The sequence below is a fragment of the Sarcophilus harrisii genome, chromosome 2 (assembly GCF_902635505.1).
Source record: "Sarcophilus harrisii chromosome 2, mSarHar1.11, whole genome shotgun sequence".
In the NCBI taxonomy this organism is placed as follows: Eukaryota; Metazoa; Chordata; class Mammalia; order Dasyuromorphia; family Dasyuridae; genus Sarcophilus; species Sarcophilus harrisii.
Window position 1 is genome coordinate 360,573,438 of NC_045427.1, and position 19,144 is coordinate 360,592,581.

The following is a 19,144-nucleotide window of genomic DNA, read 5'->3' on the forward strand; positions in this document are numbered from 1 at the left end:
AGTACATTACTTAACACACACTAATCACATCATAATGTTTATTAATCTGTTGACATTCTGTCATTCAATAAATATTCTTTTTTCATACACCAAAAAAATTACAGCCACTCATTTTTGTGGTAGTAAAAAACTGAAAACAAATAAATATTCACCAAATAAAAATAGCTAAACAAGCTATAGTACATAAGGTATCTGTAAGAAATAATAAATAAGAAGAATGCATACATGGGAAGGCTCAGATAAACTAATGCAAAATACAATGATGGAAACCAGGAAAATAATATTCACAATGATTACAACAATGTAAACTGAAAAAATGACAATTTAAAAAAATACTATGAAATAAGAATGACCCAAGCATGACCTTAAAGACAAGATATGAAATGCATTCCACTTTCCTTGTAGAAATGAGAGACTATGAGAGTTAAATATTCCATATAATGTTGGACTTGTATGATGTTTAGGTTTAGTTTTGTAAAATTGTTGTTACTTTCTTGTTTTTATTCTTTGTTATAAGGAATGACCTTCCCAGAAGGGCAAGAGGATGGAACAATAATGTGCTAGGAAATGTAGGTATTGTTAAAAAACAAGAGATTTTTTAAAACATTTTTAAAAGAAATGATTCTTTAGTAAATAAAGGATATTTGGTATACTGCCTTCAGAGAGCATAGATTTCCATGAAAGAATGAGCACCACATTTAAAATTTAATAGTAATAAAAGCAAGTAAACAAAAAACAATTTTTGTTTCATGTTTCTATTCTATGAAATCGATATATGACAAATTTCACTAATCATCAATGGGCTACTGAACTAACTGCAGCAAGGTTTATAATACAGAGCATTTATTTGGTATTTTTTTTTCTCCTCACAAGATAAAATCCCAGGCAGAGGTGCCTGCCAGCTCTCTCTTTACACAATTCCATGACTCTTCCCATTTACTAACTTAATTTGATTGTTAGCAAACATCCTGACAGGAAGGGGACTGGTACTATTCTATTAATGAGGTGCTGATGGCAAACTTCTCAGGGGGATGGAACCAGAGGAGCCAAATTAAGTGCACTATGGGAATAATAGTGTTCTTTACAGGTAGAATCATTTAGCTGGAGTTTACCATTCCTGTATCATTCTATGGAAATCAATAATATGAAGATCATAACAATAGTTTATTATTTAGCTACTGCTACTTAAACATGAGGTTTTTTTGTCCACTGACTAAGAAGAGAACATATTGCTTTAGGATTTTTAATTTTTTAGACTCCCTTTAGCAGTTTGATGAAGTTTGTGACTCCTCAGAATAACATTTTTAAATCTATAAAACAAAATATACAAGATTACAAAGGAAACTAATGAAATGCCACTCTCATTTTTTTCTCCATTAAGATCCCCTACACCAGAGAACTGAATCATATTAATCTTGACCTTCTCATTATAAATGAAACCAAAAAACCAAAGGAAGTTGCAACAAAAAGGAAAAATGGTTCACAGATTCTTCTTAGAAGACAAAAGGAGATGGCAAAATAGGTTTTATCATGTGCTCAAAGGCATTTCATAGGATATTGATCACTTCAGATTATTATGTTTATGATATTCATTTTCAGAAAAACCACTATGAAAATATTTGAATATTATGTATCAACACTGAGTACAGAGGATAAAAGGTAGAGACATTCTATGAAGAACTGGATAAGATAGTAGAAATTAAGTCATAAGATACTGTAATTATTGGCTATTTGTATGAGAGCTACTGGGTTCTGAGATTCAGCAGAGCTGAAGTTAATCAATCAGCCACAATATGTTTGGAACAAGTATGTTGAGCTCCTAGGAGAGGAGGGGCACAGGCTATCTAAGGAGGGATGAACTGGACCATATTGGAAAAATAGACAGTTAAAATTGTTATGCGGATTGAGATTGAGACTGGGAACAGATATAATGGAAGAAGTTGGGACTTCCAGCCAAGATGGCGGTGAGGAGGCACACAGCTGTATAAGCTCTGTGTTTTCTCTCAGAATCCATCTCATTACAAGCCTCTAAATTAATGCCTGACTGAAAACAAACCCACAAACAGTTACACCCTTGAGATTTGCCAGTAAAGGTCTGTTTTTGCTCGAGGGCGGGACGGTTTTAGATCGGGCACAGGCTGAGGGCAGGCAGCGGCAGCAAGAGCTCGGCAGGCAGCTCACAGCCGAGCAGACCAGAGGGGGTTGGGGTGTGATCTCAGCCGTCTCTGTGGGGAGAGCTTCACCACAGGACTTTGCTCTGGCAGCAAGTCAGTAGCCCAGCAGAGAAGCTAAAAACACCGGGGGTGAAGAATACAACCCCAAACAGCTGGAGTTCCTTGGGACCGGCCACCCCTCCCCCACAGCGTCTCAGCACGCTCTCAGAGTCTCAGAGTCTCAGAGCGCAGGTGCAGCACAGTCCTGCTAGTGCCTCGCTGCTGCCCCCTCAGTCTGTAGAGGAAGCTCAGTAACACCACCCAGCCCCTCCCCCCAAAAAGCAGACTCCATTTGGGTTTTTCCTTTTTTTCTTTGCTAGTTTGTCTCTGATTCTTCTCTGACAAAATGAGCAAAAAGTTGAAAAGGACCTTAACAATTGACAGCTTTTATACAGACAGAGAACAGACTCTAAACCCTGAGGAGACTAAAAACAGATTATCTTCAGGTGAATCCCCACAGGAGGAGATCATCTGTTCCTCAGCACAGATGAATCTCATAGAAGAAATTAAAAAGGCTCTCACAAGAGAGCTAGAAGAAAAATGGGAAAAGGAGAGGGAGGCTTGGCAAGAGAGTCTGGAGAAGTCATCCCACTCATTTAAAGACAGAGTGGATAAAGAAAACAAATCCTTGAAAAATAGGATTAGTGAACTGGAAACAGAAAACAGCTCGCTAAAGAATAAAATTGGCAAAATGGAAAAACATTCCATAGAACAAATTGGACAATTAGAAAAAGATATAAAAAAAGTGAGTGAAGAAAACACTTCATTGAAAATCAGAATAGAACAAATGGAATTGAATGACTCAAGGAGACAAGAAGAATCAGTCAAGCAAAACCAAAAAAACCAAACAATGGAGAAAAATGTGAAATACCTTCTGGGGAAAACAACAGACCTGGAAAACAGGTCTAGGAGAGACGATCTGAGAATTATTGGACTCCCAGAAAAATACAATGAAAAAAAGAGCCTGGACACTATTTTCCAGGAAATTATCAAAGAGAACTGCCCAGAAGTCATAGAAACAGAGTGTAAAATAGACATTGAAAGGATTCATCGATCACCTACTGAAAGGGATCCTAAAATCAAAACATCAAGAAATATAGTGGGCAAATGCCAGAACCCTCAAACAAAGGAAAAAATACTCCAAGCGGCTAGAAAAACCCAATTCAAATATAGAGGAGCCACAATAAGGATCACCCAAGATATAGCAGCATCCACATTAAAAGATAGAAGGGCCTGGAATATGATATTCACTGTTGAAGCTTCCCCATTAACTTGTAGATTAAAGTACCAACTTCTCAGCCTGACATTTGAGGCTATCATCTTTCATCAAACAACAATTCTGGGGAAAGCAGGAAAGACCTTAGGTGCTTGGGCCTTTCCTGATCCTTCCCACTAGTTGTTAGTGCCAGATTTACTTTTTTAATATTTTGCATTTTCTTATCTGCGTACATAATTTTCCCCAATTAGAATGTGAGTCCTTTGAAAGAGACTAATTTTTGTTTGTCTCCACACTATGTAGGATAGCATCTAATGCTTAACAATAAATGCTTGTTGAATTAAATTTCTGGTCTTATTTCATATGATACCCCTTCATAAATTCCATGACAGAGCATGTTCTCAAGGTGCTTGTGATTGCTCCTCCGTTCACATACAACTGTCCACCTAAGCTGGAATGGTCTTCCTACACATTTTGCTACTGAAATCTTTTTCTTCCTTCTCTTCAAGGGTCAGCATATATACTATATCTTTCATGAAACCTTTCTTGTTCTTCTTCACTATTCCTTCCTCTCTGACTTGTGACCATTTTATCATTTCCAATCTTGTATTGTTTTTACATATACATGACTCTAATAGACTAAACCCTCAAGGACAAGTATCATGTTACATTCATTTTTGTATTACCATTGCTGAACACAGGAGCCCATCAAACAGGCACAATAAATGTTTGCTGAACAAATGGATAAAAGTCAGGGTTGTGAGCAGCAGAAACATGTCCTACAGCAAGTGGTCAAGTCAAGTTTCAAAATCAATCAATAAAATATGATATATTTGTTAGGATCCACTGCCACAGTAAATTTGCTAAAGTAATAATATGCATAAAATTATAGGACTTCAAAGTTTGAAGAATTACTAGATATCATCTTATTCAACCATCTCAATTTACAAAACAGCACACCAAGTCCAAGAGATGTTAAAAGTTACTTGTTTAAAAAAAAAAAAAAAAAAAGTGACTTGTTCAAGATCACACAATAAGTAGTTGAGTCTGGATTCAATCAAACATGGTTATTCTGAACCTAAAGACATTGCCTGTCCTTCATAGAATACTATCTGCCAATACTACCAATAATATTTTACAGAATAGTTAAATATTATTCATAACAATAATAAATTAATCTACAGATTAAATAACATATTAATTATTTATTTTCAAGTTAGGTCTTCCTATTTCACTCAGACTGGAATTGCAGTGGCCTCTCACAGGAATGATCAGTATATAAAAACTTTAACTTGCTGGGTTTATGGATTTTTTTTCCCCCATCTTGGGCTTTACCTTTCCTTAGTCAGTGATGACCCTCCCTTGGAACAATGGGGAGTGGGAAGGTGCAGACACGTGATTGAGTTTAGCCCTTCTGCAGTTCAGAACTTTAGGGGTGCTCTTTCCCTTTCTCATCACTTCCCTGAAGCAGGAATTACATGCTTGTATTTCATTTTACTTTGTCTTTCTAAAGTATTTTACAACGATTTCATATTAAGGAGTACAAGTGTTATCATCTCCAACTTAAAAATGCTGTGACTTGCTCAAGGTCATATAGCTAGATGGTAGCAGAACCAAAAGGTGAAGCCAGGACTTCTGTCTACAAATCCAACATCCTTTTCTCTATACAACATTTTTGGCTGAATAGTCACTTTTAAAAGCTGTCTCCTGGGAAAGCTGAAGCAGGCAAGGCTGAGCCTGTTGCTAGAGGAAATGTTACTATGGTTGCGTAAGTGACAATAATTGAAGCACCTCATCAGTATACTTGGTGCTGGTTGGTGCTGGTAGTTTCTATAGAAACTAGAGGAGAATGATACCTCTGAAAGCAGTGTATATCTCCACTGGTCTACACTGCCTTTGTTCACATTCACGCATCAATATACAAGAATGAATATCTCAAATTCTTTGAGCAGTCATAGGTATAGAAGCTCATAAAGCAAATGTTCTCCACATGTTTCCAAGGAAACAGAGAGAGACCCAGTGTTTCCCACCCTCTCAAAATTCATTTGCATTTACAATTCACTAATGAGGTGGAAAGATAGAATGCTTTAGCAAGCACATGTAAGAGAATTCCTTTAGCCTTTATATTTAGTGATAACTGGTAGTTTGAATCTTCATCCAAAGGGATAACTATAAATTATCTGCACATCTTCATTAAAGGGCTGTTCCTCCAAGGGTTACCAAGGTGTGTAAGCTTTAGAAAGAATTCCACTGATTCTAAAATCTAATACTGGTGACAAATATAATCATAATATTAGCTCACTCTAATGGGATGATTTTTGGGGGATTTAAGATACACAGAAGCAGGTAATATGTATATATGATCCCTATATTACAAATAAGTAAATGGGCAGTGATTGGCTAGCTCATTCCATAAGCACTCTTGCATTAAAACCAGGGTCCTCCCCCTTCAAATGAACTCCTGAGAAATAGGTTTCTGCTCTTTCTGATGGTTTCCATGGTAATAGGCCTTCCTAGAAATATGGAACTAAGGAACTAAGCAAGTCCCTTTAAGATAAAAGAATTAAGGATACAGCTAGTGAGAGTAAGGACCAAGATTCAAACCCAGTTCTCCTAAAGCAAAGTTTAACACTCTTCATACTTCCCTCATCTGACAAATTACATGGTTCATTGAGTGCTTTGTCACAATGTAAAGACATCAATGACAGAAAAATACATAATACTAAAATCAACATCTCCTAAAAGCAGACAAAATGGTACAATGAAAAGAGTGATGAATTGGGAATCAGAAACTCTAAGTTCATAACATCCACTGAAAGATGGAAAGAAGTTCAAGGGTCATTTAGTCCATCCTCAACTCAAATCATGACTGTTATCTACAATAATTCCAGCAACTAATAATCTGGCATTTGCCTAAAGACCTCCAGTGATGGGAGGATTCATTCTCATCAGAGAAGAGTCCATTCTACTTTTGGACAAGTCTAATTGCTATCAAATTTTTATATGGAATCAAGATCTACCTTATAGTATCTTCCACCCAAACCCTCAAATCTACCCTCCAAATCCAAGCAGAACAAGCCTAGTCCCTCTCCAAGTTATAGCCATTCTGATATTTAAAGATGGCAATTATTTCCTGTTCATCTTTTCTTGTCCAGATGAAATATCCCTAATTTCTTCAATTATCTCTACAACTCATTCCAGAAACATAAGTATCTGCTGTTAAGCTAGGCAATGGGGAGAAGTGCAAAGTCAGCTAAGATGTAGTCCATGGCCTAGTGGATCTTATGATAGAAATTTTATCTTGCATGCTTTTAAATTCTGCTAATGATCCTAATGATAATCCCCTGACAAGCTCTAGCTTGTCAATGTCCCTTTTGATAGGGAGCACTTAGAAGTTTACAGACTACAAATAGGACAGATAATAAGTTCCTTCATTCAACAACTATTAATGTAACCTAAGATGTTAGGGTTTGGGGGAGGATTGTTTGGGTTTTGGGGGGTAGGTGGCTCTTTTAGTCTTGTTCTGTCACTAACTAGAGGTAAGACCTTGAGCAAATCACTTCCCATCTCAGATTCAGCTTCCTTATCAGTAAAATAAGATGAATTTCTAATATTTCTATAAGGCTTTAAGGTTTGCAAAGTACTTTATCCATATAATCTTGTTTGTTTCTCACAGTAACTTGGGGAGCAGGTGCTATTATAATCCTCATTTAGATGGAGAAACTGAGGCTGAGAGGTTAAGTAACTTGCTAGTCACCCAGTTAATTTGTATTTAAGAGCATGATGTAAATTCAAGTCTTATTGATAAGTTTGGCATTCTATTTTAAGGGCAGCAGATGTCATTGTGGATAGACTTGGAATCAGAAAGGCCTAAGTTTAAATATGGCCTTAAGCCACTTTATAGTTGTGTGAACCTTGACAGGTCACTTAACTAGTATTACTGTCATCTTCTGTAGAATGGAGATAACAATAACAACACCCACCTCCCGGGGTGTTTGTGAGAATCCAATGAGATAATAATTGTAAAGGGCTTAGCATGATGCTTGGTACATGGTAAGCACTATATGTTAGTTATTATTATTTTTAATTTTAGATAGCACCTAAGATAGTGCCTAAATGAAGGAACTGAACTAAATGTTCTCTAAGGCCCTTTCTTCTTTAAACATCCTATGGTTCTTTGATTACATGGTCCTTTTTACCTTTGATATTTTGTGTTTTCAGTCTGATATTCTGTGGTTTTTATCATTCTAAATTTTATTCTAGTTCTTAATGCCATTATTCTAAAGGACTCTCAGCTATATGAGGAGGAAGTAGCTGCTATCACTTGGAGGAATAAAGTTATGAATCCATACTTATCATTGCAAAACAGGCTATCCTGAGTGGGTCAGAGAAAAAAGAAGTCAGTTGTAGTGATTGTGACCCCCTGCCAATGGAAGTTATGTGCTGATCTAATATTAATAAAAAGGGGTCTGCTATTTTTCTTTTCTTTTTTTCTTTCGTTTCTTTTCTTTTTGTTGTTGTTGTTGTTGTTATTGTTGAGGCAGTTGGGGTTAAGTGACTTGTCCAGGGTTACACAGCTAGGGAGTGTTAAGTGTCTGAGGCCAGATTTGAATTCAGGGTCTCCTGACTTCAGGACTGGTGCTCTATAGGGTCTGCTATTTTTCTAGCATGCATATCTCATATTATCCAAACTGTTGAGTACTACCTACTTTTACTGATAACACAAAATGCTACTGACATAAAGAACCCAGAGAGCATTACTCAAGGATTATTAATTCTTGGGCAAGAATTGAAGTCTTTGGGGGCATAGATGGTGTTTTATCACTGCTGCCAATGGAAGACAAAAGCTTCAGGAAACAAAGGAAGACATGGGAAGGAAATAAATAGTTTAAAATATTATGTTTGAGAATGTAATTTGAATTTCTGGACTGTGGCTTAAAATATGGAATGATATTCTGGTCTGATGAGATTCATTTAACAAGAGATTATAAACGTACATTTGCCTGGAGTCTTGAAAATCTAATCAACAGGGTATTAAAATAAAAAGAATGGAAGGGAAAAGGAAATGACAAGAAAAAACTGCTGATTTGGGTGCCAGAATAAGCAGCTACAATGTAGGAAAAAGAATATCAAGTAGAGATATCTAGAAATTCATAAGAGATGAAAACTAAGAAAGGAGTCAGAAATAAAATCTGTGGTTTCAGGTACATATGTATACATAAGTGTATAAAATATGAATGACAAGCAAGGGGAATCAAGAGTTTCTCATGCTAGGAGAGAGATTTTACTTCGTGTGTGTGCATATACATATTATATATTTTTATATATAATGAGTGTATATATATATATATATATGTGTGTGTGTGTGTGTGTGTTATATAAATACATATGACAATTTGTGGAATGGGACCCATGACTGGAACAAAATACTTCTTTCCAGATGCTGGAAGGTATACATCTTATTTAAAAGGAAAAGGTATTTTCACACGAGAAGATCCAGGAAGAAGAATAGAAAAGCATGTTGAAAATGAAGGGAGAAATAGGAGAAATATAGTCATTGAAGGACACACCACATATCAAAAGGACAGAAGTTAATGGGGATGATAGGATCAAGTGAGAATTTTTTAAGGATGGGGGAGGGGTAGCACTGTTTGTTGGCATCGGAGAAAAAGCTAACACAGATGGAGAGACTAAAGATTAGCTTAAAAACAAAAAAGAGGACAAGGAACTGAAATGGTCTGAAGAATCCATAAAGAAATTTCCCTGGCAAGAAGAAAGGCAATATCTTCATATGAGATAGAAGAGGAGATAGTGGGAGACTATATCTGAATCATGTGAAAGGAGGGGAAAAGGAGTAGCTCTTGGTGAATAGCTTCAATTTTTTGGTGAAGTAATTGCCATGGGTTATTTTAGGGGTAAAGGGAAGAGGACATCATGAGAGACATGAGGAAAGATAAAAAAAAGTTTAGAAAAAAACTGCCATATGACTTAGTGAATTGATTAAAAAGGTATAAAAGGATTGCTCTGATGCAGTAAGAGCCCAGTTAAGATTATGTAAAAGTCACAATTGTCTAACAAGCACCCTAGATTTGGGAAAAGCAAATTAAATCTATTCCAAAATGAAATGGATTGCCTTAAAATGCAATGGGATTTCCCTCGCCTGCTTGGAAGTCTTCAAGCAAAAAGCAGGATAATCATTCCTAGACAAGGGATGAAACAGCTTCTTTTTAAATTTTTACTGATAAATTTTATTTGTATATCATCTTCATGTCTGAATATTCCCCATTCCCCTACTATGTGAGTCATCTCCTATGACAAAAAAAATTAAAAGGATATTTTTTAAAAAAAGAATCCAATAAAACTAAACAACAAATCAATTTAGATAACATATACAGTATTCCACATCCCTGGTACTCCAATTCAATCAATCAATAAGCAGTTATTAATCACATATTATATGTTAGCCATTGTGGTATACACTTTTTTAAACAGGGGAGAGAAGTGCATTTTCTCATGTTTGCTTCATGGTTGACCTTGGTTATTACAATTACACAAAATTTGTCTCCTTTTTAATCTATCTATATTGTTGTAACAATTGTTTATATTACTTCCTAGTTTCTGCTTAGTTTATTCTCTAACACATAAGTTCATGTAAATCTTCCCACATTTCTCTGAATTTTTCGTATTTATCGTTTCTTATAATGATATATAATACCTTCACATTCATACATCATGATTTTTTTAGTCATTCCACAATTAATGGTCTCTGCTTTATTTCCAGGTTTTTGTCATATAAAAGGGATTCTTGCTTAGCAATGGGTTTGAATAGAAAGCTTTTGAAATCTTGTATGATTCTGAGATCCTGTGTATCTTCTTCCAAGTATGTAAAAGAATTAAAGGAAGCCAAAGGTGAGTCAAGCATATCTTAAAGTTCTTCATCATGCTCTAATGAAGAAGAAAGAGGAAAGTAAGAAGACAAAACACAAAGGGTATTAACTGAACAGGTGGGAGAACTTGGTTAAGGGTCATTAAAATGATTAAATGTACTTACAAGGACAGTTGCTAAATGTCTTTCCTTAAGAGAGCTTTAAGAGTAGGATGGACTACCATCTGTCTAGAATGGTATGTAGGAGAGGCGTGGGCCAGGCTTAGATGAAGCAAACAGGAAAGTTCCCATGCAGATGTACACACTGTCCCTTTAGTAGGTACTGATTGGCCTCAGCTCCATTCATTTTCACTGGGCATCAATAGAAACAGCATCAAAATGAATTAACTCTTTAAATTCAAATCAAAACATCATCAAATCTCTACAGGCTACTCAAATGTACCCTTGTGAGAACAAAACTGAAGAAAATCAACCAAAAGACCTATTTCTGAGGATGTGACAGTTGGAGGATAATTTTTAAAACTGTCTACAGAAGAAAACTCTCCTCCGCTTCACTAATAAAACCTAATCAACCATTTTAAAACAAGAGAGGATTCTAGTCATTCTGAAAAGGAATTTGAAACCATGCCCAAACTATGCACATCCTTTGATTCAACAATACTATTACTAAACCTATATGCTAAAGACATCAAAGAAAAAAAGAAAGGGGCTATTTAAAAAACTAAGGGAGTGCCCATCTATTGGGAAATGGTAAAGCTAATTATGGTATGTTAGTATAATAACATATTATTTCATCAAAAGAAATGATGAAAAGTATTATTTCATAAAAACCTATAAAGAATGGTATGAAATGGTGCAGAATGAAGGAAGCAGGACCTGGAGAACAATTCATATAGTAACAACACTGTAAGAACAAATAACTTGGAAATATTTAAGAAATCTAATTAATTCTATGACCAACTACAACTCCAGAGGAGGGATGAAGAAGCATGCTATCTATCTCCAGAGAAGATAGGGAGGAAGGGAGGAAGGGAGGGAGGGAGGGAGGGAGGGAGGGAGGGAGGAAAGGTCATAAAAACATTTTTTTAATATACAAAAGAAAACAGAAAGAAGGCTGAATAAAAGTAATCACAGATAAGCAGTATAAAATTAAACTTACATGCTGAATTTTTATATTCTGAAAAAGAAGCAGCAATCTGTACATAACAAAGATTCACAGTTTCACATACAATCCTTTTTATGTTCTCCTATGTATATGGAAGTGCTCATTTTAGTTGGCATCACCTCAGAAGTGTTTTTCAAAAGAACAAAAACAAGGAAAAATCAAACCAAAAGAAGTTTAATTCTAAACCTGAATTAACATACATTAGTCCCTGGATCAAAAGACCCTGACCATAGATTCAGAGCAATAAGGGATCTCATATGTTATCTAGATCAACTCCCTCATTTTACAGATGAGAGAACTGAAGCTGGAAAAGGCTGTTACTTGCTACAGTCATAATTAGTAGTTATGGGATTTGAACTTAGATCCAGTGACTCCAAGTTTATCGCTCTTTAGTACACATTGCTTCTCAAGGGCAAAGCCTTATAGGCAAATAAATCCCTTGATTTCTCACAGATGAAATATCAGCTCTGTCAAAACTAGATAACCATAGGAGCAACCCTTCCCAACAGATCAATCTCAATCAACCAGAAGGGCATACATCATTCACTCAGCTACATTCTCCTAACTTCTTCCTGAACTCTGTTATAGTAAGTATTATGCTTGAAGCTCTCAGATATATGCTGAAGTTGATGGGGCAGAAATTCAGACAATAGCCATGAGATGCAATCTCAGCTGTCTCAGGAAAGTCTCATTATCACAGACTCTCTTAATAGTGTAAATAGACACTACAGCTTTTAGAGAGAAGGGAAATACAAGATAACCAGAGGCAAAGAAAATAATCACACACATGTTTGCCCTGTCCATCTTTTAAGAGTCAGATGCTTCTTGGGAAAGACACAAAGGGACATACTCAGATAAAGGAATGTTCCTAGGAATCCTGACAATGTGGCTGCATTGTTCCTAAGCAATAAAAGCTCATCTGCCTCCATAATGCTCTCCTGACACCAAATTTATCACAAAGCTCCATCTAATCTATTACTACCAGAACTAAGGTCTGTTTTCTTCTTCATTAATTTCTTTATCATGCTGTCCTTGGTATACCCTCAAATGACAGAATCTTACCAGAAGCGGTTCTATGATGTCATTCAGATAATGCTAATCCAGCCAGATTCTTAGTGTCTTACTAACCCTGGCCATGGTTCTGAAAGAAGGTGGCCAGAACCAGATCCTTTTGAGAAATAAACTAGAGCAATACTATCAGGAGTACAACTAAGATAATAAAGGTCCTTCAGAGGATTTCACACAAGAATTGACTAAAGTACTAGAAACATTCAGTCTACAGAAGAGAAGACTTAGGGGGATATATGGTGCTCTCTTCTAGTTCTTACCGGTATTTATGTAGTAGAAAAATTTGATTTTTTTTTTCCTATTTGCTCCAGAGGGCAGAACTAGCATCAGTGGGTAGAAATTGCAGAGAAAAAGATTTCAGTCTGATGTACGAAAAAACAACTTAAAACTGTCTAGAAGTGGAAGGGGCAGCCTCAGGAGACAGTGGGTTGGTTATCTATTAGTCAGTCAGTCAGTCAACAAGCATCCATTAGGTGTTTACTATATACCAGGTATTGTGCTAAGCACTGGGAATAACAAAAAAAAAAAAAAAAAAAAAAACTGCCTCTCTGCCTCTCTCTTTCTCCCCCCCCCAACATAAACTATAAGCTCTATAAGGGTAAGACTAAGGGTGTCTTTAGAATTTGTTTACTCCCAAGTGTAGAGCTCTGCCTACACTGTGTGTTCATTTGCTAAATTCCCTTACCTGTCAGCTAGATCTCTCTCTGCCTTTCCTTTCATTCAAGTAGTAATCAATAATTTAGCAAACATTTACTGACTATCTATTATGTTCAATGCACTCTGCTGTTTTAGAGACACAAAGATGAAAAGCAAATACATTCCCATTCTACATGGCATACATACAAATGAGAACCATGCAAATAGTAGATAATGATAGAAACAAATAAACAAATACTCTAAGAAGATTTGAGGATGGGGGAATATCTATTTAATTCACTGGGGGAACAGGAGAGGGAAGGCAGGACTACATGAGCTAGACTCAGATGGAAAAGAAGGATTTGAGTATACTAAAGAAAACATGGGGAGATGACATATATAAATGCCCAGAGGTTAAGAAAACAGCAAGATAAGGTCAGAAAGGATTATTATTCACTATTACTATTACATGGTGGTTGTCTTCTTACCTGTCTGACCATTCATTCTCAGAAATTTTGGTAAGATCATCATGGCTCTCCTCTCTAATAAAGTGGTCATCCTTCAAGGTGAACCCTCTACTCTTCCTTCTTTTTATTTAGGGATCTCACTAGTTCCCAGGCATACAATTATTAGGGACATCTGGGAAGTGAAGAGAATAAAGTATTGAACCTGGAGTGATAATGACTTGAATTGGAATACTGCCTCAGATATTGGAGTACTGGGCAAGCCACATAACTAATCTCAGCCTTAGTTTTCTTATCTGTTAATTGGGGATAATAATAGCACCTATCTCACTGGGTTGTTCAAATGAGATAATATTTAAAGTTTAAGAAGTATATAATTAAAAGCTATTAATATTATCATCAATATTAATATCACCCATGCAAATGATTTCTAAATCCTTTTACTTGGCTTTAATCTTTCTCCTGAACTGTGCCCAGATGTGAGGATGATATCCACCTGGATCCACTTCCTCCAAAGCACAGTTCAGAACCATCTCCTACTGAGGCCCCTTCTGACTCTATAGTTGTTAGAGTTCTCTCCCTCCCAAAAGATTTTTGTATAACTTGCACACACTTTATATAGACTCATCTGTGTACATATTTTACCCCCCACTTTTGAATGTAACGTCTTTGTAACTTTTTTGTCTTTTATTCATAATTAGTAGCTCAGTATCTTGCAAATAGTAGAAGAGCAATAAATACCTATTTATTTGAACTAAATTGAATAGCATAACTTGTTTGAATGGTGAAATCCGATCTGCTCTCTAAGAAATTCTATTTTAGGTTGGAGAGGTTAAGTGAAAGGTGACAGAGGGAAACAGTGAAAAGCATAGTTTGGGGCTAAACCTGATCAAACTTTCACTAAAGTTCAAAAAATAAAAAGGAAAGGGGGAAAAAAGTAAAATGACCTAAAGGAGATGGAATAGGAAAATCAAACACATATTGGGGCAACTATCTAGGATATCATTTACACAGCAACCAAGGCTGGAGCACATTCAGAAAAAGCAGGGAAATTTTATCATAGAATAATCCAGACAGATGTAATCATAAGAATGGAAGCTTCAAAGGGAAAATGATTGCTCAAGCCAAAAACATTTAGGATTAACATTTTGGAAACACAATCATAAAGAAAGTCTTTCTGCCCTCAAATATCTTCCTTCTCCAAACCACCTTTACAGAGATGTCAAAATAAATCTACAAGGTCATTTCTCAAAAACCTTGAGTGTGTTTTTCTTGTCTTTCAAGACAAAATGCAAACTTTCTCGTCTGGCATTCAAAATTTTCCACAATCTGATACCAATTGACCTTTCCAGCCTTATTTCTAAAATATGCCCTACTCACATTTTCTTTTAAAGTCAAAGGGAACAACTAATCTTCCCTGATATGTCTGCTCTCTCTTTTGTCTATTACACATTCACACCAGCCAGTCTGCCCTACTTATAATACATTCCCTCCACATCTCTGCTTGCTGAGAGATCTCTCTACTTTGTAGACCTTGGGTCAAGTGATACATCCTCCAATGAAGCCTTCCCTGATCCTTCTCCCACCTCTTTTTCCTCAAATTTTCTTAAAATACTTTTCTGATTCTCTCTTGTCCCTTCTTCATAATCTATGTTGTAGCATGTTTCATGTTGATGTTATATTCCATAAAAGATTGCAACCCCAATGTCCAAGACAATGCCATGCACCCAGTAACTAGTGCTTAATAAATATTTATACCATTCAAATGAGTTGAAACTCAGCAACACTAAGAAGCACTTTCCATTTGTTTAAAAATTTCTATAACTTGCAAGTACCATAGTGAATCAGACACACAGCTTATTGCAGTGAATGGCTTCAGTACATCATGACTCTGTGCTTTCACTGATGTGAAAACTTTCTTCACCAATGTAAATCACTTAAAAGATGGTCTTGAGTCCAAAATTTCATGATTTTGTGGCCAGTCTGGTGATGAAGACATCTAACTTAATTCAGCTAGTCTGAAAAATAATAATGATGATCATGATAACTAATAGTTTAGGGTGCTTTCTATGTGCACACTGTGCTATAAATGCTTTCCAAATAATATCTCAATTGATCCTCACAACAACCTGAGAGCAGGTGCTATTATTATCCCTATTTTATAGATAAGGAAACTTATGCAAATAGATATTAAGTTCTTGTCTAAAGTCACAGAATTAGAAAGTGTTTGAGACTGAACTTGAACTCAAGTTTTCTTGACTCCGAACTGTGGTGTTATCTTCTTTTTTATAATATATAATGGTTGTCTGTGAGAGCAGGTTTCTCGGGGAGGTTTTCTGGGGGCAGCCTTAGTTTCAGTTCCGAATAATAATCACCTCAAATACAGCCAGCTGATAAAATCCAAATGTTTATTTTCCGAGTCTTTTCTCCTTGCCTGGGGCTGGGCAGCTTTCTGGAGAGCCTTTCAGACCAGTCTTGATCTCAGTGTGGGAAGTGCAGGAGGCCAGCCACCACAGTAGTGTGAGATGAAGTGAATGAATCTGGTTCCGCCTCCCAGAGTGGGCTTCTTCTGAACTGGCTGACGCTCCCCTCTCAATCTTTTCAACTCAACTGAACTGTGCTGACAGCTCAGCTGTTTTTATGCTCTCTCAAAGGCCGACTCCTCCTCTGAGAGAGTGGGATTGTGGGTTTCTGACTTGTAAATCTCATACTGAAAACTGACTTGTGTGAATCTCCCAAAGGGGTGAACTACAATGAGTACTTAAATACATTAGTGAGCTAGAGAATTTGCTAAGTATCATGCCAAATTAGACAACTGACTTATCACTTTGTAAGGATTCTAACACCGAACCTGGTGCTCTACAACTGCATCGCTTGGCTAACCCTACCCAATAAACATATTGCTATAATATACAGCTTTTAATCAGGATCTGAGGCCTTGAGAAATGAAGGGCATACAGCACCACAGTTGGCCAAAAAAATTTTTTTCTTCCTTGTGAATGTTAACTGATGTTTGGCTTTTGGCCATAACAAGGAAAATCCCACCTGTAGTGAAGGTCTGACTTACCTACTCTAAGATCAATTCATTTGATATATCCCTTTAACAAACATTTGGTTATTAACTATCTATTTGCAGAAAACGGCTAGACCTGAGAAAGAAATAATGTAAATTCAACTCATTTGAGGATCAGAGAATACACAGTTTAGTAAGGGAAAAGACATACATAAACACCATAAACCATACCAATTATATGTTAAGTAGGCAGCTAGGTGATATAGTAGATAGAGAACTGGTTTTGGAATTAGAAAGATTCATTTTCATAGGTTCAGCTCTGGCCTCAGGCACTTCCTAACTATGTGAACCTGAGCAGGTCACATAGTTTCCCATCTGTAAAATGAGCTGGAGAAGAAAATGACCAATCACTCCAGTATCTCTGCACAAAAAACTCCATATGAAATCACAAAGAGTCAGAAATTAGACACAACTGAAAGGACTTAATAAAAATATAAGTACGATTTATTAAAACAAAGTGTTATTATGTAAGGTCTAAGGATATCAGGCACTAAAAACAAAATAAGTAGGAAACACAGAATAGACTTTGAATACTTTTTCATCCTTCAAGTAAGCTAACAGGCACTTTTAAGCAATTAAGATTTTTACCAGAGAGAAGCTGCGATTAGAATGGAACAATTTTTGGATTTGGAATAGGAAGACCTGACCATGTCTCATCTCTGATCCTACTCACTCTATAACTTTGGGCAAAGTTTTTTAACTCTGAACTTCAGCTATTTCCTTGGCTATTAAATCAGCTTAATAATTCCTACTCCACTACCTAATGAGGCTGTTGTAAAGTTCACCTAATATACATAAATTACATCTTACTTTTTTTAATCTGACTTTTTATTTCATTAGTGTAAGGAATTCTCAGTAAGGAACTCCAATGTAGATCAGCAACTGCTTTCCAATTTATAACCATAGAAAGTTGCTTTTTTTGTATGCTGGGAAGTTAAGTGACTTTTCAAGCTTACATAGTCAACATATGTCAGAGATTGGGCTTTTAATCCAATAAATACATAAGTTCTCTATCCACTACAAAAGGAATTAATATACTCTTCATAATATACTCCATAAACATAAGTTATGATTGTTGTTGTTTTTATTGTTGTTACTGTTCTATTCCCTCTGCATCTAAGAAAATATAACAATAAATATGGAATCACAAGACCTTAAAATATGATATCAAGAAACCAAGAATTTAAGAATTAAAGATGTCACTGAAATTTTTCCCAAAAAGTTCTATAAACCAAGTATTAAGGATGAATGAGCTTTGTAAAATCCATACCAGTGTGTGTGTCTAGAAAGTGAATTGTTATGTCAATGTCAATTTTATTATAAAAATCCTATCATGCTTAGTAAAATACTATACTCAAAAAACCAATAGGAAGGCCTGGAAAGCATGTAACAGGGTATGAAGCAGAAAATATAAGGAGAGGGAAAGGGAGACTAAAGAAGACAACAATAAGCACATCAAAGGCAACAGTTCAGGATTCAGCCTGACAAATATCACTCAGCTCACAAAGAATAAAAGCAAATTGTGGTAGAAAGAGAAAAGAATTTATGATTGAAGGATGGTCACTTGCTACCTTTGCTACCTTTCAATTCTCTTCCTCTTTCTGAGCTTCCATTTCCTCATTTTTTTTAAGTAAAAGATTAGATTTTTTGAAGTTGTCTTCCAACTTCAACACTGAGCCCCATAATTATTATTTCTTGATGACTGAGTTTCTCAAGGGCCGTATTCCAAGTTAGTTTTTCAGTGTTTCCTATAGAATCCTGTTGAGGCTCTTACATTTATCAAGTATTCAATGAATACTATATTGGACTCATTTTAGGCTTTACACCTAAAACTCAGAGCTCTTTGGGGGGGGGGGGGCCTGTTGCATACTTTCCAGGGGGGGGGGGGGGGAATTATGGAAAATTAGAGAGGAAAATTACTATATAAATTTATAATTCTTTTAAATAAAATAAAATAAATAAAATAAAAAAATAAAATAAAATAAAATAAAAACAATTTATTACTTCTCAACATCAGTATTCTACTTGTCTTTTTCACTCTAATTGTCATTCCCTTCCTAAGTTCAATCAGATTTTCCACAGCAAATATCAGGGAAGAAACATGTTGCTTATGGTTTAACCACTGGCTAGAAAAACCCTCATTTTTTGGTTGTTGCTGGCACTTAGTAAGTGCCAGGAGTATAAGATACCACTTTGGGTCAAGGGTATTGTCAGGTTATTTTAATGTAGCTGTACTATTATTTTAAGAGTAATTTATCATCATCTGTGATGTAGGTGGGAAGAGGAAAAGAAGAAGCTGCAACTAAATTCTAGCTATGTTACAGGGCACTTATGTAATTAAATGCCTTTATTAGCTTTTCGAAAGACTGGTCAACCTCATATACAAGACTTTTGAACAATGCTTTTGTTCTTTTTGTGTATAA

General features: G+C 35.9%; 1 protein-coding gene and 1 long non-coding RNA gene across 3 annotated transcripts in view; both read right to left on the reverse strand.

Annotated features, from left to right (window-relative positions):
• WDR25 (WD repeat domain 25) overlaps positions 1-19,144 on the reverse strand; it is a 249,026-nt gene that overhangs the window by 10,553 nt on the left and 219,329 nt on the right. The gene's annotated exons all lie outside the window — the stretch shown is intronic.
• On the reverse strand, positions 8,801-13,031 carry LOC116421624. Its single transcript, XR_004232099.1, has 3 exons — positions 11,475-13,031; positions 10,481-10,666; positions 8,801-10,374 (listed from the first exon to the last, which is right to left on the reverse strand). It is a non-coding gene; the product is annotated as an uncharacterized LOC116421624 (long non-coding RNA).